Below are 26,212 nucleotides of genomic sequence, written 5' to 3'. Positions count from 1 at the left end.
GGTGTTGTTCAGGGTGTACCAGTTTCTCTATTACCATGGTAACACTGGCACCTGTGTCTCTGTAGGCCTGAACCTCAACACCATTTATTAGGGGAAGTTGCTTGTACTTATCCATATTAAGGGGACAAGCAACCAAGGTGGCCAAATCAATGGCACCTTCAGAGACTAACACAGCCTCTGTGGTCTCCCTAACAAGACCAACCTCAACTAAATTTCCAAAAGTGAGCCCAGCTACTCCCTTGGATTGGCTATTAGTAGGTTTGCTCCCACCACCACTGCTATTACTAGGGGCACTAGGTGTAGCAGTAGGGGTTGTGGTAGTGGGAGGCTTGGTGCTTTTCTTTGGACAACTGGCATCAGTTGTCCAATGGCCTTTTACTTTACATAAATAGCACCATGGTTTCTTTACTTGATTAGAAGAGGATTTGGGCCCACCACCCCCACCAGAGTGTTTTTGTGGGCCTGATGAAGACTCATTTTTAGATTTGTCCCCACCCTTGTCTGAAGACTTACCATCCTTCTTCTTGCCATCCTTGTCACCCCCTGTATGAATTTTTCTGTTCACTCTTGTTCTGACCCATTTGTCTGCCTTCTTTCCCAATTCTTGGGGAGAGGTCAGATCTGAGTCCACTAGATATTGGTGTAACAAATCAGACACACAGTTATTCAGAATATGCTCTCTCAAGATTAGATTGTACAGGCTTTCATAGTCAGAAACTTTACTGCCATGTAACCACCCCTCCAAGGCCTTCACTGAATAGTCAACAAAGTCTACCCAGTCTTGTGAGGACTCTTTTCTGGTTTCTCTGAACTTAATCCTGTATTGTTCAGTGGTTAAGCCAAATCCATCCAAGAGTGCATTCTTCAAAACTGTAAAATTATTGGCATCACTTTCCTTCACAGTAAGGAGCCTATCCCTACCCTTTCCACTGAAAGATAGCCATAGGATAGCAGCCCACTGCCTTTGAGGGACCCCCTGTACAACACAGGCCCTCTCAAGAGCAGCAAACCACTTGTTAATGTCATCCCCCTCCTTGTAAGGGGGAACTATCTTATGCAGATTCCTAGAATCATGCTCTTTCACAGGATTACTATCTGGAATACTGCTGCTGCCACCATGGGGTCCATACCCCAACTTCAGTCTTTCTTTTTCTAAGTCTAAAGATTCCCTGTCTAGAGTCAGCTGTTGCTGTTTAAGCTTCAGCCTGGTCTCTTCCACTCTCAATCTATTGAGCTCCCTTTCTAACATTCTGTCATCAGGGTGGGTGGGTTGGGCATGCTTTGACACAGAAGAATGATGTGAAAAAACAGAAGGAGACCTGTCCCTAACAGTTGGCACCCTAACAACCTGGCCTAAAGGAATGCCATCCCTACTGTGATGAGCTCACATTAGTACCAGCTATGCTAAGGGGTCTGCTAAGGGGCAGGTTGGAAAGAATACCATTAACATTCTTACTGGGGCTACCCCAGAATCAGAGTGTGAACCATCTGCTAACTTCTCAACTGATGTGCCAGCTAAGGCCTTATCATTTTCAATGAGCATGTTAATCAACAATTCTCTAGAGGGATTCTTCCCTACCCCTAAACCTCTATCAATGCAGAGACTCCTCAAATTTTTCAAACTAAGGAGATCATAAGCTGTGCTGGCCAGATTAAGAGTAGGACATGTACCAGACATGATAGAAAAGGGTTTAAGGGACAGAAAAAGAAAGAAAAAGTTTCAGAACTTTTTAAGGAAACAGAAAAAACTATTTCAACTTTTTAGAAAGTTTAGAGGTACTTTTCAGCACTTAGCAATAGAGTAAGAGAAGAAAAGCAAAACTTTTTGGTTAGGTGTACATACACTGAACTTGTTTTGTATATTTTTCTCTTATGAAAAGTACAAAATGACAAAGTGGTAAGTAGTTGCAAGTACTTATCCCACCGCTGCACAACCAATGTAGGAGGCTGGCCTGGCTTGTAGTGGGTACCAAGGGGTACTTACACTTTGTACCAGGTCCAGTTATCCCTTATTAGTGTAGAAGAGGTGTCTAGCAGCTTAGGCTGATAGAAAAGGTAGCTTAGCAGAGCAGCTTAGGCTGAACTAGGAGACATGCAAAGCTCCTACTATACCACTGGTGTCATATGCACAATATCATAAGAAAACACAATACACAGATATACTAAAAATAAAGGTACTTTATTTTTATGACAATATGCCAAAAGTACCTCAGTGAGTACCCTCAGTATGAGGATAGCAAATATACACAAGATATATGTACACAATACCAAAAATATGCAGTAATAGCAATAGAAAGCAATGCACGCAATGTACAGTCACAATAGATTGTAATGAGAGCACATAGGTATAGGGGCAACACAAACCATATACTCCAAAAGTGGAATGTGAATAACGTATGGACCCCAAACCTATGTGAGCTTGTAGAGGGTCGCTGGGACTGTAAGAAAACAGTGAGGGTTAGAAAAATAGCCCACCCCAAGACCCTGAAAAGTAGGTGTAAAGTGCACCTATATTCCCCAGAGAGCACAGAAGTCGTGATAGGGGAATTCTGCAAGAAAGAACAACACCAGCAATGCAACCAAAGTGGATTTCCGGACGAGAGTACCTGTGGAACAAGGGGACCAGGTCCAAGAGTCGCGACAAAGTCGAGATTGGGCAGATGCCCAGGAAATGCCAGCTGAGGGTGCAAAGAAGCTGCCACCGGATGGTAGAAGCTGTGGATTCTGCAAGAACGAAGAGGACTAGGAACTTCCCCTTTGGAGGATGGATGTCCCACGTCGTGAAGAAGCTTGCAGAGGTGTTCCCACGCAGAAAGACCGCAAATAAGCCTTGCTAGCTGCAAGGGTTTCGGTTAGGATTTTTGGATGCTGCTGTGGCCCAGGAGGGACCAGGATGTCACCAATTGCGTGATGAGACAGAGGGGGCGCCCAGCAAGACAAGGAGCCCTCTCAGAAGCAGGCAGCACCCGCAGAAGTGCCGGAACAGGCACTACGAAGAGGAGTGAACCGGAGCTCACCCGAAGTCACAAAAGAAGATCCCACGACGCCGGAGGACAACTCAGGAGGTTGTGCACTGCAGGTTAGAGTGTCGGGGACCCAGGCTTGGCTGTGCACAAAGGAAATCCTGGAAGAGTGCACAGGAGCCAGAGCAGCTGCAAATCACGCGGTACCCAGCAATGCAGTCTAGCGTGGTGAGGCAAGGACTTACCTCCACCAAACTTGGACTGAAGAGTCACTGGACTGTGGGAGTCACTTGGACAGAGTTGCTGAGTTCCAGGGACCACGCTCGTCGTGCTGAGAGGGGACCCAGAGGACCGGTGATACAGTCTTTTGTTGCCTGCTGTTGCAGGGGGAAGATTCCGTCGACCCACGGGAGATTTCTTCGGAGCTTCTAGTGCAGAGAGGAGGCAGACTACCCCCACAGCATGCACCACCAGGAAAACAGTCGAGAAGGCAGCAGGATCAGTGATACAAGGTTGCAGTAGTCGTCTTTGCTACTTTGTTGCGGTTTTGCAGGAGTCCTGAGCAGTCAGCGGTCGATTCCATGGCAGAAGGTGAAGAGAGAGATGCAGAGGAACTCTGATGAGCTCTTGCATTCGTTATCTAAAGAATTCCCCAAAGCAGAGACCCTAAATAGCCAGAAAAGGAGGTTTGGCTACCTAGGAAGGAGGATAGGCTAGCAACACAGGTAAGAGCCTATCAGGAGGAGTCTCTGACGTCACCTGCTGGCACTGCCCACTCAGAGCAGTCCAGTGTGCCAGCAGCACCTCTGTTTCCAAGATGGCAGAGGTCTGGAGCACACTTGAGGAGCTCTGGGCACCTCCCCTGGGAGGTGCAGGTCAGGGGAGTGGTCACTCCCCTTTCCTTTGTCCAGTTTCACGCCAGAGCAGGGCTGGGGGATCCCTGAGCCGGTGTAGACTAGCTTATGCAGAGCTGGGCACCATCTGTGCCCATTAAAGCATTTCCAGAGGCTGGGGGAGGCTACTCCTCCCCAGCCCGGACACCTTTTTCCAAAGGGAGAGGGTGTAACACCCTCTCTCTGAGGAAGTCCTTTGTTCTGCCTTCCTGGCTGGACCCCAGGAGGGCAGAAACCTGTCTGAGGGGTTGGCAGCAGCTGCAGTGAAACCCCAGGAAAGGCAGTTTGGCAGTACCCGGGTCTGTGCTAGAGACCCGGGGGATCATGGAATTGTCTCCCCAATGCCAGGATGGCATTGGGGTAACAATTCCATGATCTTAGACATGTTACATGGCCATGTTCGGAGGTACCATTGTGACGCTATACATAGGTAGTGACCTATGTATAGTGCACGCGTGTAATGGTGTCCCCGCACTCACAAAGTCCGGGGAATTTGCCCTGAACAATGTGGGGGCACCTTGGCTAGTGCCAGGGTGCCCACACACTAAGTAACTTAGCACCCAACCTTTACCAGGTAAAGGTTAGACATGTAGGTGACTTATAAGTTACTTAAGTGCAGTGGTAAATGGCTGTGAAATAACGTGGACGTTATTTCACTCAGGCTGCAGTGGCAGGCCTGTGTAAGAATTGTCAGAGCTCCCTATGGGTGGCAAAAGAAATGCTGCAGCCCATAAGGATCTCCTGGAACCCCAATACCCTGGGTACCTCAGTACCATATACTAGGGAATTATAAGGGTGTTCCAGTATGCCAATGTGAATTGGTGAAATTGGTCACTAGCCTGTTAGTGACAATTTGGAAAGCAAAGAGAGAGCATAACCACTGAGGTTCTGGTTAGCAGAGCCTCAGTGAGACAGTTAGTCATCACACAGGGAACACATACAGGGCACACTTATGAGCACTGGGGCCCTGGCTGGCAGGGTCCCAGTGACACATACAACTAAAACAACATATATACAGTGAAATATGGGGGTAACATGCCAGGCAAGATGGTACTTTCCTACAGGCCCCCCGGCCGCTTTACAGGCAGAGTGCCTCACTCCCAGGCCCGCTGCTGCTTCCCCCGGCCGGCTGGAACGTGCCCCGGCCACCTCTTCTCCATTTTTCAGCAACCGAGGCGATCACCAGGGGTCCCCGCTGGCCGAGCCTCACCACAGGATGTTAGGCGATCTGCCTTCAGGGCCCACCTCCAGAGGCCTCCATCATGAAGATTTTGTGGGCGCCTCGCGTGCCTCTCCTCCGTAGGTAGCCCACGAGTTCTCTGCGACTGCCTCACCGGCCCCAATTGTTTTTGTTGTGGATTTGCATCTATCGGGCGCCGTCGGTTTTTGGTCCCCCCGGGGGCATTTTGTGGCCTAGATTCGGATTTTTGACAGAGGGCAAGGGTTTCATTTACGAGATCTCCAGAGCTCCTTTACATTGTGGCCATCTTGGCTGCTGCCAAGCCACTCCACCAAAGTCGCAACTCATGGGCTACTGTAAAACTTTAGGGACCGGTTTTGCATCATTTGCACAAATTAAATTTAGTGTCAGCAAAGACTTTCGCATATATGCATATTGGGGGTGAATAACTTCCCAGCACATCAATATTTAAAAGGTGTTTAGGGAAAGCGATGTTACCACCAAGAATCATATTGGCCCTGTAAACGATACAAAATACAAAAAATACGGGGCATCTGTAGACAGTCCTTCAGCACAAAAGATAGCACAGTTCGGAGGATTTTCGTGAAAACATGCAACAAACACTAAATTTATGCAAAGCAAATGAAAGAATTACATTCTAAATGCATTGCACGCAGGCTTTTACACGCTCTAAACTAAAGAACCTATGAATTATATCTAGCAGTGCAGATTCTAGTCACCAAAACAAAATCTCTGATGTGCATTCCATGTCGGTGTTTACCCGCAAAATTGTGTCATGCCTCTAGACTAGGGTACGCTATTACCTTTTTCCCCCAAGGACTTGTAGAAAAAATAATACCTCCAGTTTAGAAAAATGCTGAAATGGGGTGTATTCAAACCTGATCCTCGCTAGATCACCCAAAAGACTGAGGGCCTCATTTACTAAGTTTTGAGCAGGGCAGCACCACACGCCTTTTTGCTACACCGCCCTGCGTCAAACCAAAAGGGTAGGACTGCGCTGTATCTACAAGATAAAATGCAGTCCTGTCCTTGTCCCATGTTCTGGCGCACACATTGCTGTCTAGTGGCAACTCATTTACTCGCATGACCTTCGCATTTTATCTTTTGCTTCACCTTTGTACATAAATAAAGCTGGAGAGACCTTTGTAGAAAGCCTTTAAGATAATTTCCCTGCTCAGCATGTTCAACTGCAGCGTACGTGGTGTTCGCTTTCACCTGCTGGTAATGACCCAAAACAGGAAGGTGGAGAGAAAGTAGTGTTTACAGTCTATAATGTTTGGCATGAGGAAGTCAATTATCAGGTTCATACTGGATGTATACAATTGTAGCCACTTCGCTGAATGTTTTCAGTCTTATTTTAACTGGGGAATCTTTTCAAAAATAACTTTCAAGATTTTCTGTAGTAGCCTTCAGATATTTGCTTCCTTTCCCACAACATATAAATATACACAAAACAAGTTTCTACAAACACAAGAGGAAACGTAACTTCAAGTTTTTATCATAACAGACAACTTACTTCCGAAAAACACTGCAAGGAAATCTACGAACACATTTGCTTCCAAAGATTTCAATGAGGGTACAGCAGTGCAAATTTTTATTGTTCATGTCAAAACGTTAACATAAGCATTAATCCTAAACCTAAAATCTTATAGGATGTTTCTGGAAAAAGAACCTTGGGTCAGTGTTCAGCAACATTTGTATTCAATCATATCCAAAACAATGATTACTGGTGTCCCTAAACATAAATCTCAAATCAGTGAATCATTGTGCTGCATATTTCATCTCTAGTTACAAGTCAGACGACAGCTTCCCAAAGGAGTCTTCATAAGGTTTATGGTACAGTCTAGGGTACAGTATCCATACAGTACAAAATGCTGCATTGTTGCAATATACAACATAATGCCAGTTAATCACAAATATCATTAGATCATATGTAGCAATTAATTTACAGCAATTTAGTAGACAGTGTCAGAGAATAATGGAAAAAAGCATCAAACACAGCTAGAAGAAGCAAGATAGATAAAACACAGAAAAATCATAAGTAAATCAATGTACCAAACATTGTGTGCAAGGAACTGGGATATTAGTTACAAAAGATGTGAATCCGTCTCAAGTAATAAGTCTGCAATTTTTTCTTTACTTGAAACTAGGTAATCCATTGTAGGACTTCACTCTCTCAAGGTAGCAATGCCTAATTGGGGGAGGTGGTGCAGGCTAGTAAATCCAGCTTGCTGGTATGCAACAATACTCAATAAATCATTGTCCAGTCCGTGTATTTTCTTATAAAAAGGAAAATTACTTTTTTTATACACACTATTAAATACTACAAATTAATTTACAAATATCTGCAATTTGGTAGATGGAAATACCTTTGGTGACACCCTCAAAACAGTTGCCACCTCTGCAAACTCTAAGTCACAGTATTTCTACACATACGCCTAGACAAAAGATCATGGGGTGAAATTATAAAGACAGGCCTACTGCCACGGTGTCACCACAATTATAAAGACTGAAATCTGACATACGTCATGGCAAACCACATTAATAACATCCTCTGATGGTACCATCTCTCAATGAAATTCATTAATATATATTATGATCCCCTATTCGTGTAAGCTTGTCCAATAACGCATGGTAAATACAATCACATGGACATGAGTCCTTTTTCCATCTTTATACTGCTGCCACTACAGATTTAGTACCATCCAGCAGAGATCCCCCCCACCCCCCATCCAGAGACTCTATGCAAAGGCACAATCTTCAAGAATGCCAGAAAACAAGTTAACCTTCTCAAGGGGCATCCATGTAACTCTCTGGTACACTTAGGTCAACCTTGAAGGGGCAATTTTCTAGGAGGCAGCTGCACTCCCTGCAGCCCCTCACAACGATTTTCAAATCTGTTGGTGGTGCCCCTGCCCTTCCTGGAGTAACACAGAAGCAAGTAGGAAACTTTCTGGCGCACCCCAGAGGATTCTGGGGTGCTTCTTTCCTCAAAACTGGATTTCTCATTAGTGGCTTTGCTGGTGGATTTTTCCATGAATATACGGCCCTTGCACAACATTTTCTTTTGGTTACCGGTGCCCAAGTTAAACTCTAGGCATCCACATGTCTATTTGGTTGTGGCTGCATGGTGTCGCGCAGGTTCTCATTAGCCTAATGAGACTACTGGATTTAGGCGGCAGAATCACTTGTACTGCGGGGGACTGGGACTAAACCCACACCAGGTGACACCTGCCGGCCTAATCCGGGTTTTCCTCCAGCTAACTAGCAGTCCCTAATCTCCAACGAGAGTAGGGATGATTGGGCAACCGGGCGCATGACACAAATGACTCCTCAAGGAAATCGCGGTCACTTAGATCTCATCCGTTTCTCGCAGTTACATTAGTCTCACGTATACCAGGACAATCAGAGGCAGAGTATAGTTCAATAAGGTTTTATTGAAGTAACTGCATCTTAGATAATAAAGCATGTATTGCAATAACTAGGACGACAAAGCATGACAGGATTAAAATTGTGACAAGGAGAGTAAAACACAAAAATAACGCTACCATGTTGTAACTGCGGTTTTTAAGAATAGTTCCTACCTAGACTATGTTAGAGCACAGCATGTTAAGCTCTAATGCTGCCCTTCAGGTTCCCCTGGGAAGACATCATCCCTTATACCTGAGCAAGAGGCCTGTAATCTACATAAGCAGCTGCAGCGAAGCCCTCAGCAATCAGGATACAGTCATGGTCATCTGGCTGGAATCTCCCTCTAACTTATATGGGTCAAAGTAGGGTTTCTATAATAAAACATCTGATGTTCCAAGAAAGGATCCCCACATAAGAGTGTGTATGTTTCTGTGAACATTGAAGACAAAGAGTACCACTTTTGCCGGCAACCTATCTCACTGCAGCCTTGAAAAAGCACAGAGTGAAAGAAATGTCTTGTTTAAGAACGCAGTGCTGGCCTAGACGAAGAACAGCTAGATAGAGAAAAATAAAACAAGACCGCAAATGTGGCTATTGTTAAAATAATATAACGAAGCTTGAATAAAACATATCTAGGTTAAAGTGCACAGCGGCAGGCCTAGTTTGCTAAAATAACGTGTCTAAAACTATAGCTAAAATGGCTGCACAAAGGAAGAGTCAATGTCCCTTCAGGCCCTGCCAGTTTACCACATGTGGGATACGACCAACAGGTGCCAGCTCTGTCACCTGCTCTTCTGCCTGGTGGGATTCGAGTAAGGCTGGAAACAGGGAGTTTCTATCTTGTTCCGTCAAAGGTGGGAACCCAGTTCCTATGTGCACATACCCCATACCGCACCAGACACTGGCAGGGTACGTTTGGGGAGGATTGGAGGGTGAAGGAGGAGCAGCCAGCCTACCCCTTGCTTTCTTCCTAGGGAGATGGGAGTCCCTCTGGACAATCCTGGTTGTATTGGGCCCAGGTGGATGGAGCCCCAGGGACCGCAGAAGATCTCAGGGTGGGAGGCCCACGCATGAACCCTCCCTAGTAAATCGAGATACCTGAGACCTAGCCCAGGTCCGCCACATGGATATTTTCTTATTTTGCAGCAATGTGATTTTTAATGTCGGGTACACTTACTCTTTCATCGATGAAGACAAATTTGTTTTTTGTTAGGTTGACTTTAAGATGTAATTAAGACATCAAGCTATAAGATTAAGGATGTCTTCAGTTGACATCTCTTTAAGAGATAATTGGATATCATCATCATATTGAGAAATGTTAATTTCGTGTGGACTAAGGAGTACTTCTGATGTGTCCATGTAGAGGTTAAATAACAAGGGAGGATCCTCAACAAAGTAGGAGACCGTTCTCTAATCGGGATGGCCACCATCATACCAAACGTGACAATGACGATAAATGGAGATCAGTCACCCCACCTACTCTGTACAAGGGGCGCTCCGGAATGGACTGGTGCACACAACTGGAAGAGCCCATGTATGCTGCAGGAGGCTGTCAAAAGGTAACATGCGAAGATCTGGGGCAAATGGCTCAACTACAACAGAATGGATCTGAGGGACCTACTACAATGAGTGGATTAACTAAAGCACATGATATTCTGATTACGGATGTAGATGGTGTATGTTGTATCACTCGTAGTTTTATGCTGTTTTTTGAATGCTAGGAAAAAACAAAGTTGCTTATCAAAGAAGATGAAGAGAGAGCAAGGATAGAAGACAGAAAGTAGTGTTGCTACAGGATTCAACCGGTAAAAAATTTTTCAGTGAGATAGGTAAAAGATGAACCAATCAACTATGGTGTCAGTGATGCCCACCTGTGAGTGCAGAGTTGCAAGTAAGATCTCGGAGTCAACAGTATGAAAAAGGTTGCAAACAGATCTAACACCACCAGGAAACAAGACCATCATCATCCGCGATTGGCAGAATGTCATGTACAACCTGTAAATCATTGTGGACAAAGCAACAGTAATAGTGTTGGACGAGATTGTTGGATGGCTTGATATGTTCATGAAGGTGGCTGTCTACTGGTTCTTCAGAATCTTTCCCAAAGAAATAAAGGCATTTGATGGAGTGGTAATTACCGAATTCATGTGGGTCATGCTTGGCTTTTTTGAGGAAGGGTTGAATTTCACCAATGAGAACATGTTGATGATATTCAAGATAGAAGTAAGGGATTAATAAGTAAGTGCAATAAAGTCATAATCAGGAGCTCGGTTTTAGTAACTGAATGTGAACCAGGTGCCCCCCACCAGGCTTTTTACTGTATTTTAACAACTCTCAGTAAATATAAATCTTTTTCATAATTTCTGGAATGAAAGATCAAAAGCAGACCATTGTTGGATAGGTAAATAAGGACATTTAGGTGTAAAGAAATTTACATCATGGGGAAAGGATAGTGGAATTGAGTATCAATCGGATGTTAAAATAAACCACATGGAAGACAGGTACAGAGGGAAGGAAGGAAGAACAGCACGAGAAAGGGAAGTAAGTGAGGGACAAATGGCAAATGTCAGTGGCCACTTTAACATGCACTGGCCAGACCAATAAGTCTCGCCTTTAAATGTGTTAATGTTTTAGCTTTCACATTGCTTGTTTTTGATATTGAAAAGGTGCCCACATAGCAGGTAGAGGAATAAGTTGAGACTTCGGAATCCCCCCACCCTTTTCTTTCTTCTTATCACATACAAAAAGCTTTGGCAAAGCCAACAGGTTTGACATTTTATCGCTGATAAAGTGAATCCGGCAAAACTCAAAAGAGTTCCTGCAAAAAGAGCAGGCAGTGTGGAGCAGTTATGAGGGAAACAGCTGCTGGGAAATGGCAATGGAGGAAGAGGAGCAGCGGTAGAAAGCAGTAGAATGGGAGATGCACAGCAAAGAGGAAGGGGCTTGGGAGCAAGGTGGAGAGGGGGCAGGTGATGCACAAGGGTGGGAGATACAAGGGATGTAGTTGGGGTTGGAGTACTTGTGGGGGGTTGGGGTAGATGGAGCTGGGAACCACAAGGGAGGATGAGGGAGAGTGAGCCTCCCAGGGGGTGGAAGAGATCTGATAGCCAACAGGTGGAGGTGTGAAACAGAGAGGGAGGGACATGACACTGTGAAACCAGTGAAGGAGGAACGACTCAGGAAGGAGTGGTCAGGAAGCTGCAAGCATTGTAACTACTCATTGACAGCCATCCCCAAAGGTTGTGGGTTTTGTAATCGCTGTGAAGGCAGCAGGCCCATCACAAGCCCACTGGCCAGAGAATTGACAAGCATGACAGAAACATCCGATCTAGGCCTTAGCAAAATGCATTTTTCAACAGTGAAGTTTCTCCTGATGGCTGACAAGAAGAACATGGCGCCTGTCGTGCGTTATTAAGGCTTTAGGGGTGGCCCTCTTGGGCGGAGGCAAACTGCATGAAAGAAAGTCATTATGACAGTTATTTGAGAGTCGTACTCGAATGCTGGCGAAAGCATTGAAAAATGTTTATTGCTTGGCAAAACAATGGTTTCAATGTGTGATAATGGACTGGACTTTTCAGAAATAAAATTGCTCTTTATGCACTCCATTGGAGGAAGAAAAATGGACCAAAACAGCCAACAGAAAGAAAGTGAGACGAAACTACTCTTGTGAGCTGATACGAAATGTTGATGTCTCAAGCCAATGGCTGAATGTTCCTCAACCGAAGAAATCAATGACTGATGGTGAATTTACTACATTTTGGACATTCTCCAGGGGCTTTTAGGTTAGCCTTTAACAATGGCACAACTGTCGTTTTTTGGTTAGCGTTGCTACATACTTTTTAAATATTCAGTACCACAGAGATCCTAGATTACTTTAAAGAACTGGGAGTAACTACCTGGTGGCAAGCAGCATATACAACATCTGTAAATCTCAGGGAAATAAGCAGACAATGACAACTGTAGTTTTAGATCGGACAACACCTCCTTCACATAATAATAGTTTCTGGCACAAGTTCTTATTAAATTATTTCAACTGGAAATAAAACAATATATAATAACCCGTCAAGACATTCACACAATTTACATAATGTGGTGACTGAACGACAACCAGTGAGATCATTCTTTTATTTAGCAGTTTATGGAACCAAGGCAGAAACTATATTAGCAATTTTCTTTTGCATTTTGCCAAGAAAAATTACAGGATTTGTAAAGGAAGCAAATGCTGGTTTACCCGGGGCTGTTGTTTTTGAGTTTCCTATTTCCCTAAGTACAGTGCATAAACCTGTGAAGAAAAGTCAATTGACATTTTAGAACTGGGCCAAATAATTACCCCCTTTAGAATTTAGGAAACATACATGTGCATCACTTCAGATGACGGGGGAAGATCTTCATGCCAGTAACAGAGAAATGCAGGACCCTAGAAAAAAGTGAACCCTTGACGCCTTAACATATAGGCAACGACCAGATAAAGATGTATGTGCTACTGTTTTCAGCTGCCTGCCTTTGGTAATTGTGCCTTTACAGCACTGCCAACCATTGCATTATCCACCATAAAGAAAGTCCAACAAAGGCATCTCCGTGATCAGTTTTCTCAAGCACCAGGATTTTTTTTTTTTTTTTTAAATCAACGGTTCTTTTCTTTATTTTTTGTACCTTTTGACAACCTTGAGTACTTAAAGAAGGAAAAGCAAGTCTTTCCTTTCAGAAATCATATTATTTTGAACACATTCAACATCTCAGGTTCACTTCTCCCCTATCAGCCACCCGGACTTTCCATTGCCTCAGAAAAAAAGGTCTCCATACAAATTCTTTAAGAGTATACAAACAGTGCAGGCCTAATTAATAAGCACACAATCATTCTTCATAAGAGTGTCTTCGTTTTGCTAGCTGACACGAGGAAACGTTTGTTTAATATCTATCATTGCTTATCACTTTCATTTGCAATAACACTGCCATTGAACAGTGTTAACGTATTTAGTACATGTTTTCCTGGTCATTCATGTTATTTTACTATTGCCAGAGGACCCCATATCCCCCGATCTCTTTATCAAGGAGATGATCTTCTTACAAAATGGCCAATAACTTTGCATCCTCTATGAAAGTATATGAATATCTTCTTCCCCACACTGTCAGCAGCAATCCTTTCAAGAGCCAGAATATGCTTTAAGTTGTGCCGGAACCATGCATCACCCCACCATATAGTGTTAGCAGATGCCTAATCTGACTGCATGGGAAGGAAGTGGTTGTCCTTTCCACCTAAAAAACTGTAAAGCCCTTTCCACCTACATACTTTATTCAAGCACACTTCAGGCCAAAATCATGTTTCCATTTAAAAAAAAGGCTGTAATCTTTGCTGCACTTTGGAACAGTTTTCAACTATTTTGTTATGTGCATCTTCTGGACCAATATCTCTTCCATGGGCTGGTCACCACTTCGAGACTAGGTGTTTCAATGATTGATAAGAAAAACTGCCAGTGTGAGCAAACAATTGGCTGGGACATTTGTCAGAAACTTCCCTTACTTTAACCTTGAATGTACAATGAACAGAATGAATACATAGCTGGAGGCAACAGCTGCTGTTCAAACTTTCCGATTCAACAACATTTCAGCTCTTTGCAGAGGTTGTATCCAAGGAATTTTAATTGTGCATTCCTTTCTCTAAACCAACACAGCAGCATTCACAAAAAGCGACCGGACCAGATTCCTGAATGTAACCTTTATGAGAGTTAGAATTGCACCACTGCTACTTTTCAAAAACCTTTCTCTTTCCATTCTGGACTCCAACATGACTGGAGCTAATAATTCACGATAGCTTATTAAGGAACCAATTTCTTTCTTTTCAAAGCCTCCACTGGTAGTCAGTTACTCATCGATTTAAAAAGTGATAAAAAATGGCGAATCACCAAAGTTGAATTAAAGATAAGCAACGTGCTGCACACCATGCCTTGACCAGAGGAGCTTTGAAAATGACTGGGAGCAGGCCACTGAAAAAAATGGGAAACTGCAACTGGCAAAACACATCTACTTGTGGAAAAGGAGAGACGCGGTCTCTTAAAAATTTGCAGACCTGGCTTATACCTCGCTTCTTTCTCACTTCGAGAATAGAAAATGACAGCCTGCAGAAGGTAGAATAATTCACCACAGCTAGACGTGAAACAAGTGATGCGAAGAAAAAGGTTTAGTCATGTGTGCAATGGCAGCAAACTTAGCCAGCAAAACCTAATCACCCATGCCTTTCGTGTGAAAAAAGAATTTGAATAAATCTTCCTGATCCATATTTTTCCTCCCATTTTGAAAGAGAAGAGTGCTCACAAACTGATGATTTTCAGGTGCTTTCAGAGATTACTAAAATGTGTTTTGTACTATTTTTATTTAGTTCTAGTTTTGACTGCACTGTGATTGGTAATTCTCAATTCAAAAATTATGCAGAATCCACATACTCTGCTTCCAAAACAGGTAACTGACTGAGGGAAATTGATAGTAACTATCTACAGTATACAACTTAAAACGCGCCCTGTACTGAGAAAATATTCTAAATAACAAATGCTCTATCACGTGGGTGGCCAACCCTTGTCCTAAACATGAGGATTCCTCCCAATAGGAAGGTGACTATAAGTCTGAGGGATGTGTGGCGGTAAATGCTTCCCTCAAGTTATAACACACTTTTGTCAAAGAATGGCTGATAAAGCAAGGCAAAACAACAATAATCCTAAAAGCAAACCGTTGCAAGACTTACTTTAAGACCAAATTCTGCTTCCTTGCCGCATGGTGCTTTGGTCGGAAAAGGAGATTTTGATATGGCTTCTTTGGAGGCAGCCTAGGTAGAACATATCAAAGTTAACAAACACACTGCTCTTAGTACTCAGCTTTATACAAACATTTTGAAATAATAAATAAATAGCATTTCTAAAGAGCTCTTATATCAAGAATGGCGTCCTGGGGTCTGGAACGGTTTCTCTTACAAAACGCATCCCATCAAGTTCCACACTTCTGAGTCTGTAGCAAAGGAATATAATACCAAATAGAATGATACTGCTACACGTAGTGGAGATATACATTTTTTTTAACGTATCAATGTGAAAATAAGGAAATGAAACATGTAATTCGATACATATGTGCAGGTGTTCCATTTAATATTAAAAAGACATATGAAATCTGACATCCAATTAGTTTTGCGTCAGACTGATGAGTCAGTAAATATTGTATGTTGCAACGTAGACCACGTCGACGTCATGTTCCTTAAAACTTCCACCCGGGAGTTGATGACAGCATCCTTTTTAATGTCGAAGAACTTGTGAGGTATCTGTGCATATCAAGCTCAGGAGAGAGAGGGAGAGAGGGAGATATATATATATATATAGATATATATATAGATATATATATATATATATTCCGGTCTAGGCTTTCTGTTTTTGCTGATAGATAACACAATACGTGTGGAAGAGATAGTGATCTTCAGAGTGTCTCAATCACACCTGTTATGCTCACGGTATGTTAGACATGAACACCCTTTTTCTTTCCACATCTTGTTCATCTGCATATCTTACACTACATCTCTTTCCTCTTCAGCACCCTCTTTTCACTCTGAACTGAATCCACTTCCTTGCATCTCCTTTACCTCCTCCACAACACACAATGCACCCATCTACCTGTAAGCACTACATTTTCCTTTACCTCGTCAATATCTTGACAACTGTATACCTTCTTCACACACATTTACACAGATTCACAATTACAGCTGGAATATGTGACCACGGCTCTTTGTGCTTTGCAGAGAGGCTAAGGATTGGATGGACAGATATTCTGAACACCTTTCTAACAAGCACTGTGAGAAACTTGCACTGTCTTCTGCCTCAACTTCAGAGTTCTCAATTATTGCCCGTTTTATACACCTAGAGGCGATTCAGTTCGAAGTATGCATTAGACAAGAGTAACATGCTACACAAAAAAATCCAGAACTAGCTAACACTCATAGAGAATGCAACATTATGTGAAGTGTGACCTATAAACAAACTACATCGCTGACCCGGTTTACCTTAACATTCTTACATTCATAGTTCAGAACTCGAGAAGTGTTTTTGCCCGGAAAGTTAGGACATAAATATAGGGTCCGATTTCAATATCTGTTTTGAATTACTACACAAAGAAACGAGGCCCACCTAGAGCTCTACCTGCAGCTCACAAGCACTTCTTATTGGCCTTTTTATGACCACATTTTTAGACTTCACCCTGGAGCGAGGAAAAAAACAGAATGGAATGTATGAATCAAAGCTGCTAAATCAATCCTGGAGCTACGGTGGGTGATGTCCCAAGGGCTAACTTTTTCATGCAAGAAGCCGCACCAGGGGCAACTGTGGCTTGAGCTAGGTATTTCAGGTGAGCTACCACTGTGGTGAGCTACAAAAGTCAATGCACACCCTGTGTATAAACAGATGTATTATAGTTCATTTTATACAGGTCAATATTTTTTAAGAGTACACTACAATGATTACTCGTGCGCTAATATTCACATACTCCAGAGGGGCCTTCATGTGACCAGGGTGAAGATATTAATATGACAAAAATAACTAGATAATGTTTTAAAAGCATTTACAAACAAAGCTTTTAATCAGCAAGTACTGTCTGGTATGGAGTATCTGCACGTCTTTAATTTTAGAGGGAGAGACCTGACACTTTTCAGCACTGCAGCAATGTAGTTAATGGGAGGGTACGAGCCCATCTCAGGAGCAAACAAGTACTCTATATTATGAATGACTACATCAGTGCTTTAAATGGGCCGATCCTCACCGGTACTCCGTACCGGCACTTCTATTTTTTCTGCTTCTGAATACCAGAACTTCCGTGTGACCATGGAGACTACCGGTACTCAATGCAGAATGTTTGTATTTTCCAAAGAAATGGTGATCGTGTGAGCATATGCAGCATTTCTACTCTGCAGAGCATGCTCACATGATTAGCATTACACACTGGCAGTGGCAATAATCTTGCCATCTGTAGAGTAAATAAAAAATTATGAGCTACTATGAATACAACTGGATAGATATTCCTCAAAAACCACATAACAGTTTGTATTGAAATTAGATAATTATGTATGTCTTCACCAACATATGTTCAGTGAATCATAAATATGGAACACCTCGGTGTTAGGACTAGGACTAGATAGATATCTTAAAGTAAATCTCCATATATAAATGACATCTCAAGTTTCGAATATTATCAACAATACATTATTTTACTTATTTCATTAACAACATATATAATATGTAAAACCTACTACAAAAATTACTATAAGACTAATTCAATCACCCCACAATATCATAAAGCTAAGACATCCTTAAAATACAATACAAAATATCTAATATTTTAGAAAACAGAACAATGTCAAATGTACAACTACAGTTGGACACAATATATATGCTAATACATATCGCTGAAAGTTTGATTTTCAAAAATCTAGTGTTGATAATTCAACGACTTCAGACCTAATTACAAAAAAGGAAACTATTGCCAACGCACGTTTCGGTAGTCCTCTACTATTGAGGCTACCTTCATCAGGGCAGTTCCCAATTTTCTAGTCCAATATTGATGTGGACCCAACAGCCGGACATTCTGCCAACTTCATGTGCGAAAATCAGAATAAATGTCAGGTATATAAAATGATATCCGATAGGAACAAACAAAAATAAAACAGACTTGAACAACGGGAGTCCCAAATTATAACAATAAAAACTTTTTTATATTAATTATAAACTAATATATCAGTAGACACATCTAGTGCCTACAAGGTACCCAAGTAGTTTTGATGTAATGAAATACACCCATGTGCAGGACATGAAATAAAATGAAGAAAAAAGAAATGAGATAAGATGAAATACCAAAAGAGTAGTCAAACAGATGAAGAATAAACTAGCGTGAGACTAAAGACCGAAGAGAGAAAATTTAATAAATTTGAAAAAATATATAAATAGACAATATTTCTTTATATATCAGGAACCTAAGATACACATTCATTTTCTTAAAAAATAATAAAAAATAGGCCCATGTGAACTGTGAAGTTAATGATAGTGAATTATCTTTAATGAGACCTGCAGAGAGAATCGTTTATGATTTATCAGACAAAAGCCTCCACTTGTATCAGTACAGGCAAAATGCCCTTAGCTGCCATTTGAGGATTATACCTCAAATCAAGAATGATATAGTTTGTCTATAAACGGAAGAAAGACAAAATACCAATAAGACTACACTGAAAATCAAATAATCGAAGGTATAGAGGAAGAACCAAGACAAGAATATATTTTTAAACAAATTTAGATTACCTGTCCAATATGTGGCAAATCTTAAAGTTGGAACTCCATTTAATATCATAGGATTGGCCGCATATGTTGTTTTGTCTAAAGGATCTTAAAAAAGGGGAAATATTAGTTGCTTCACTTAAAAGATTCATAATACGAAATGCTATAAAATTGGATATATATTGAGGGAAGACAGCTTCTCCTTACCTGGATGCTCTATAATGCGATGCGTATTTCATAGTGAAAGTGCCGGTCTAGCATACTCCTTTTTATTCAAACAGTCACGTCGGAAAGGTAGCGTGAAAAGCTAGACCGCGCTCAAAAACATAGATACGATCTACTAAAACGGCCGCCATGTTGAAAAGGGGAATACTACTAAAGTGCACAATTTACAGCAACAGAGTAATCCTAATGCATGCGGCCATATTCAGTCAAATTGGTCTATTCCATATTTCGTGCCCATGTGTTAAATGCATTAAACATAATATTTAAACACCACTTAATGGCATGAACGCAAAAGAAAGAAAAAATACATTCTATCTAAAGGAGTAAGGACTATTCTGGAATGAATATTTGCCAGATCGCAAAAAGAATTCTGAGAGGACCAAGAATATAACGTTCAGAATAGAGAATTTACAGCTCACTTTTTAGATAAAGACTAACAGAGAGCAACCGATCTCTCTACCTGGAATGATCTTTCTTAGCCAGTAATGTAAGGGAGTTTTTTCAAAGTAAATACAAATATGATTTAATTTACAAGCAAAATACCCACACAGTTAGTCAATAGCATTCTCCCATGGAATATATTCATTCAATCCTCAATTACATGTGTCCAAAGTAAAAATACAATAAACTTCCCGTTTCTTTCTGATCTTATTCTCCTCAACTACCACTGACTTCTTGATTTTTTCTAGGATAGTCCATGTCAAATCCTCTACTTTATGACGAAGATTTCTCCAGTGCTGAACAAGGGGAGCTCCCTCTCTATTATTTTGTATATTGGACATATGTTCAAGTATTCTTATTCTGACTTCCCGTCCTGCCGCACAAACATATCCCAGTGTACAAGGACAACAGATCAAGTAGACACAATTAGCCATTCTACAATTTGTCATATCTACAAATTTGTAGTTCTTCTGATTCCATAGTAAGGAATCTCCTACTATGGCTCTCGGGCAGACCTTACAGGTACCACACTTGTGGTTACCTTTTATCGGTTGTTCTTAATTTATAGATTTCTGACAAACTTCCACCTTTAGGCAAACGTCCTCTAATCAATTTGTTAGAGATATTTTGATTTTTTCGAAAAGCAAGTAGAGGACGTTCCAACGATGGTAAATTAGGATCACTATTAAGTATGCGCCAGTTGGACAGAATTATTTTTCTAATTCTTTCATTCAGATTCGAGTGTTGAACAACATACACCATCTGTGGTTTTGAATTTCTATTCTGTTTCTCAAACATGCTGGCCCTGTTATAATATTTTGTTCTTTTATAGGAGTCCTTTATTAATCTTTTAGGGTAACCTCGCAAGAGTAACTTCCGCTGTAAAATATCCACATGGTATTCAAAATCACGTAAATTAGTACAGTTCCTGCGAATACGCAGGAACTGACTAAAAGGTATTCCCTGTTTTCGGCTTGTTGGATGGAAACTGTCAAAGTGGAGTATAGTATTTTTAGCAGTTGGTTTAGTATATAGGTGCATCTCTAATTGAAAATTATTATATCCAACCCAAATATAAAAAAACTCAACCTTTTCTCTACTCGTATGCATAGTAAACCTTAAGTTTGGGTCACAAACGTTAATCCATTCACTAAACTCTTAAGAAGTTCTTCTTGTCCCGTCCAGACGAAAAAAATGTAATCTATATAACGAGACCAGAACTGTATATTTTCATAAAAGGGAGCTATCTCATTGTAGATATGGGTTTCTTCAAATGATCCCACATAGATATTTGCTACATTCTGGGCACAGGCCGCCCCCATGCTAACTCCTTTCTTTTGTTGGTATATGTTTCCATCAAAAGATGGTCTGTCATACCTTCTCTTTCAAACAGACAAACCACTGCTTGCCACGCTTCCCTTTGTGGGATGTTTGTGTACAAGGCTTCAATATCCATGGTAACTAACATCTGAGTGATGGGATTGTAAGGGATACCTTCCAGCATGGAAGTGATATGCCCAGTGTTCCTTAGATATGCAGGAAGACTTACCACTCTAGGGTTCAAAAATGTCCCCACATATTTAGATAAGGGTTCAGTGAGTGATCCAACCGTAGAAACAATAGGACGAAGAGGGGGATCTTCCTCATTTTTGTGTATCTTAGGGATTTCATAAAAAACTGGGGTCCTCGTTTTCTGTGGATTAAGATATTGAAATTCTTGTTCACTAATCAAACCTTTACTTAGTGGCTCATTACTCACCTTCTGTATCTCCTGTCTGACCCGTATTCGCCAACTGCTGTTGTCCTTTTGGTAATATTCAGGTCCATCCAACATACTCAATATTTTGGACTTATATTGTTCGGTGTCCATTAGAACTATACCACCCCCTTTATCACAGGGTTTAACCGTGGTATGTTTGTCTTTTTGTAACTTAGTAAGTGCTTGTTGTTCACATATGTTAAGATTGTAATGCGGTTTAGGAATAAATTTAAACATTGTTCTAATTTTTTCCACAACAATATTTTTAAAAATCTTTACTTCTGGACCTACCATGTCCAAGTGAGGTGTAAAAGTGGAAACAGGTTTCAGGCCAGATACATCTTGCCATCAACAAAACATGTGACGTCAACACCTGTCACTGTGTGGCGGGAAGGAAGGGAAGAATGCAGTTTGTGATTCCTTTCTCTTCCTTCTTTACCATACAGCAGCATGGATCATCACAAGGAGCAAACGAGGAGCAGCACCTGCGGACAAAGGTTTCCCTACAGAACCAACCAGGGACTCAGGACGGATTCCTGCATCCAGTTTCATCAGGGACCCAGGAAGCAAGGATCAGATCTCATCTATACTATGTTGTTAAGGACGCAGGACTTGATTCCTCCAGTTGCTGGACTCTCCACCCATGCACCGCCTGATGCCAGGATCAATTGATAAGCAAGCACTCGGGTATTGCACAACTGACAGGTGAGTGAGGGTCAGCTGTGGGCCGTTTTATTGGTGGCATGTTGCCCTTTATTACAGCTATCATTTGGATGTTGCAAGGGCCACATAGGGGATGAAGGGCCTCGCTGGAGGCAAGCCACAGGCACAAGTGGACCTTGGCTCACTTCCACTCAAATGGGGCTCTAATTTCGGGTCGACATTGCCTGTTAAGGGCTCACTGATATGTGCAGATTAAATGAGTGGTAGGGGAAGAGGGCCCGAGCATGACTGGCCAGGCAGGAACCCAGGTTATGTGGGCCATTTTCACCCCTTAGCCTGCCTGCCACTGGGGTCAGACTGACTCCTTTGGCCCCTGCTGAACTGGGACACTGAGCCCATGATGGAGGGGGGCGGCGGGGGAGTTGGCCCGATCGACCTCCCTGGAACCCAGGTGAGATAAAAAGGATGCCCCTACCCTGGTGGGCTCTGCATGTACTCAGGCCCCTGCAGTGGTCACTCTCTGCTACTGCGAGCTCCCGGGCTATGGAGCCTTCTGCCCCAATTCGACTCTGCCTGCGTCAGAGATCTTCAGGGGATAGAAAAAGGTCAATTAGAATCTCTACTTTCAGCGATGCCAATACTGGTGGCTCAGGAAGCACATTCCGTTGAATTACTGTTGAGCAGATTATTTTTTTAACATTTGTTTCGAGCGGTTAAGCTTTCCCTGAGAAGTGGCATAGGTGTAAAATCCAAAATAACTGCACTGGAGTTAAGACGAAACAGCAAAAAGATGCCTTTAGTTTATTTTTCTTACATCAGAAGTTGAATGTCAGGAGATCCCATCTGACAAATTGCTGCTTATTCTTTTAACATGGAGACTGGTGTTTACTTTTCTTTCCCTGACTGCGGAGTGAGAGGATTTGTGAAACTTTGCAAGCATAAATGCCTGTAAATGAACTGTTTAAATATTTCGAACCTGGAAATAAGAAACGACAAATGAAGCAGCACTTTTGATATTCTGTAGTGTCATGGAAGAATTTAATACCATAAAAACAAAGTGTGATGCTTTACTGGGTGATGCACAAAAGCGGGGGTGGGGAATTTAATAAAATATCTACTTGTCCAAACCTACTAACTTGCATGTTTTACGGATTCACACCAGCTCTTCTCTAATCTTTTCCCATACTGAGAAAGGCTGGAAATGTACTCCTGTCAAGGGCAGTAAAAATTGGTTGGAGGGAAAGTGAACTTGTAAACGGTCAGTAGATTTTCACATAACAAATCTACACATGCATAATTGCTCTTGCTAAAATATAGTTCACAAATATCTTCTAGGAGTATGAATTTTAACAAAAACCAAATGTCTTGGTTAACACCAGACCTAATTAGGGGCCCAATCCTTAAAGAAAGTCACAAAAGTGTAGGCCTGGTATATATCTTTACATTGTGACTTTCTTAAAGGATTGGGCCCCTAATTAGGTCTGGCGTTAACCAAGACATTTTGTTTTCAGGAAAATTCTATTGATCTATATATCGATTGGCTTTACTGTGAGTGATAGCATTCTGCTCTTCCACAAGGAGCATATTGGCACACAAAGTAGTAGAGCATATTGGCACACAAAGTAGTTTGGTTCAGTGCCAGGAACTAGTGTGGCAATGTGTGCTTTTTTAAACCATTTTCTTGCCAATGTTTGTTACAATAGTTAGGGTCTGGCAGCGCCCACAGCAATAAAGTGTTACAAAAGCCATGTCAAAACAAGACACATATTGAGAAAATCTAAAGAATGACCACCAAACTCGGATTGGTTGGCTTTGCTAGTGCTAGTTTATTTCCATGTTTCCCATAATCTTGTTGGAAACAGTTACACTGATCTTCCATTATGAATAGTTTTTGGAAATATCACCATGCATCAACACATTTTACTAAATGATGCTTCAAAGAAATAGCACCTACATTTTCACAGTAATTTAAAAAAAGTTATTTTTTTCCTACCTGCATTTTTTTCCTGAACATTTCATTTTGAAAGCAAAGAATCATTAATCTTGCTTACAAACATCTGTATCTAATCAGAGAGCATTCAGCGAGCACTATATTTTTCAACTTTTCACGTGTTTGTACACATTTCTTTACTGGAACCACTGTCAGTAGTGCAGTGTGACCGCACAACATTTATTTAGAGCGCTCACCCTAATAATAAAGGCTTTGCATTAATGAACGATAAATACAAGTTCAAGAAGCATTAACATGTGGACACAAATATTACCTCAACTGCAGACAGTTCCCTTTCCTGTAAACTAGCAGCCAAAGGGTTTGTGCTGCAGGGGGTTGGGCCTACTTGTTTCAAAGACAAAATAAACATGAAAACCTGTTGTCCTTGACCACAAACAATATGTACTGGGCATTGGGCTATAGGAATTCCACACTGCTGCAAAAGATAAATAGTTTCCAAGTAGCCCTGCCCTCTGGCCCCACCCCTAAACCTGCCTCCCTACCCCACCCCCAGGTCATAGCACAATTTGGTGAGTAGCTGCACTTTTTTCTTCCCATTAAAAGCATTGGCTAGCACTTCTATATTTGCATTTAAAACACTATTTAAAAACGTATACTCTGATAAGAGAGGCAGTGGCACCTCAGAATATAGTTCCCAAAAGAATAAGGTCTCCAGACATGATCACTTTTGTTTTAACACAAACACTAGACAACTTGTTCATCCTTTTGATTTGACTGATGAAGAAACAGTTCCCACTTGGCCACGTTTTGCAATTCTGTGCACATCACTTGCCTTTCCGGGCCTCATTCTGCTAATTTTTCTGATAATGTCCCACTCCCCTTTTGCTCGCAGTTCCCAATAGACTATGGCCACCACAAATTTCCCACATCTATAAGTTCAAGCGTGTGCAACACAGCCGCAGCAGCGCACATTCTTTTTTCCGTGCTACGGCCAAACAACGCAATTCTTTAACTGCCAGCCTTGCATGATGTCACCAACCATTTAATATTTCGTAGGCTAAACCCGTACAATTTCCAGCTCCTCATATTCTCCTAAGAATGGATAATCTTTTAAACTTCCTTCTGAGTTTTATTTTCGAACCAGGACACCCTGCTAGGATTATTGTGCGCTTTACTAATAATTTTTATTCATTCATACAAAATTAATTTAGACTGAACAATATTTTAGCCAAAGAGCAGCAACAGATGTACTTCCATGAAGAAATTCATTAAGACACGTGAAGGCTTGTGGTTGTTTTAAGGCATCGATCGTGTAAAATTAACAGTTTAGTATGTTAATTTGACAGGTTTATTCACATTCTAAGAAGGAGATGTGAAAATAGGGGTTTGCCTACTTTACTATTTAAAGACTGTGTTTCCATGCCACACATCGCTATTGCATCCAAAAAAGTTCATATCAGGGAAAGGATGTGTATGTTGTTTTTAATCGCATTGAAATTACAAGAATATTGGAAATCTAAAAATGTAGTTGTTAGTAAAATAGCTGCCAGAAAAAAAGTGCATGATTATTGTTCTAATTATCACAATTGGTTACTTCGTGGGAATGAAAATCAACCCTATATGCTTTGCAAAACAACAATCAGTTTACAGAATCAATAAAAAAGTGGATAGCTTAAAGTATGCTTTAAAATCTATTAGTGACTATTAATGGAAACCCTACACATTTTGTTAAATAGCAACCAAATTATAGCTGCAATAAAAACATGAACTGCTTTAAAATGTTTAAAGTTCAAGGATCGTAACAACTCATAAATACACCTAATTATTTAAGGGCGCTATGTAATGGGTTTTCAATTCCTCTTCTCCTTGAGCAGCTATCGGCACCTGCACCACTATTATCAAATAAAACATGGCACAGTCCGACCTAAAAATTGCAATGTCTGCAGACCTGAAGGTGGTCAACTGCCCGCTGCTTGCACCGGCCGCCCGTGAAACCAGCCCAAAGCCTCTCGTCCGTTGTTGATCTTTTAACGAATGTCATTTGGCCGTAACTTTACCACTTCCGGGTCGCTTGACAACCAATCCAACAGCCGTACATTTTCCGGGAGTAGCCTGGGAGTGGTATGCGTCTGCTAATATTTAAGGTGATCTAGCATTGGACCATTGAGGGTATTTCAGCCAATCTACTGACTACACAGCATTCCGAATAGCTGATTGGCTACTGGAATCCGCACGTGGCTGTACCCAGCCCTTTCTATTACTTCAGTCTGCGGCTGCGGTCGCTGTTTAGTGTGGAGACGGCTGGGCTTCTTTTGATGCTCGATAGAGATGATTTAGACACTAACCCGGTGATGTCAGCCTATGCTGATTGTGAAGGCCGAGTTGGGCCGCTGCTTCCCGGTCTAGATGTAAG

The 26,212-nt window shown here is 41.7% G+C and overlaps 1 protein-coding gene across 3 annotated transcripts in view; it reads right to left on the bottom strand.

The window, feature by feature from the left end:
- Window positions 1-25,859, bottom strand: part of SLC25A51 (solute carrier family 25 member 51) — a 93,170-nt gene extending 67,311 nt beyond the window's left edge. For 2 of the 3 annotated variants that reach the window (XM_069236401.1, XM_069236391.1), the window contains exons 1-2: window positions 25,748-25,859; window positions 15,205-15,285 (exon numbers count right to left, since the gene is read on the bottom strand). The gene's annotated coding sequence lies outside the window, so the exon portion shown is untranslated. Of the gene's footprint in view, window positions 1-15,204; window positions 15,286-25,723 lie in introns of all 3 variants that reach the window. The other variant, XM_069236410.1, reaches the window with a different exon arrangement.
- Window positions 25,860-26,212: the final 353 nt, after the last annotated feature.

Source organism: Pleurodeles waltl, chromosome 1_2 (genome assembly GCF_031143425.1).
Source record: "Pleurodeles waltl isolate 20211129_DDA chromosome 1_2, aPleWal1.hap1.20221129, whole genome shotgun sequence".
NCBI classification, from domain to species: Eukaryota; Metazoa; Chordata; class Amphibia; order Caudata; family Salamandridae; genus Pleurodeles; species Pleurodeles waltl.
The sequence above is the reverse complement of the archived record's forward strand: the minus strand, read 5'-3'. Positions and strand labels throughout refer to the sequence as shown.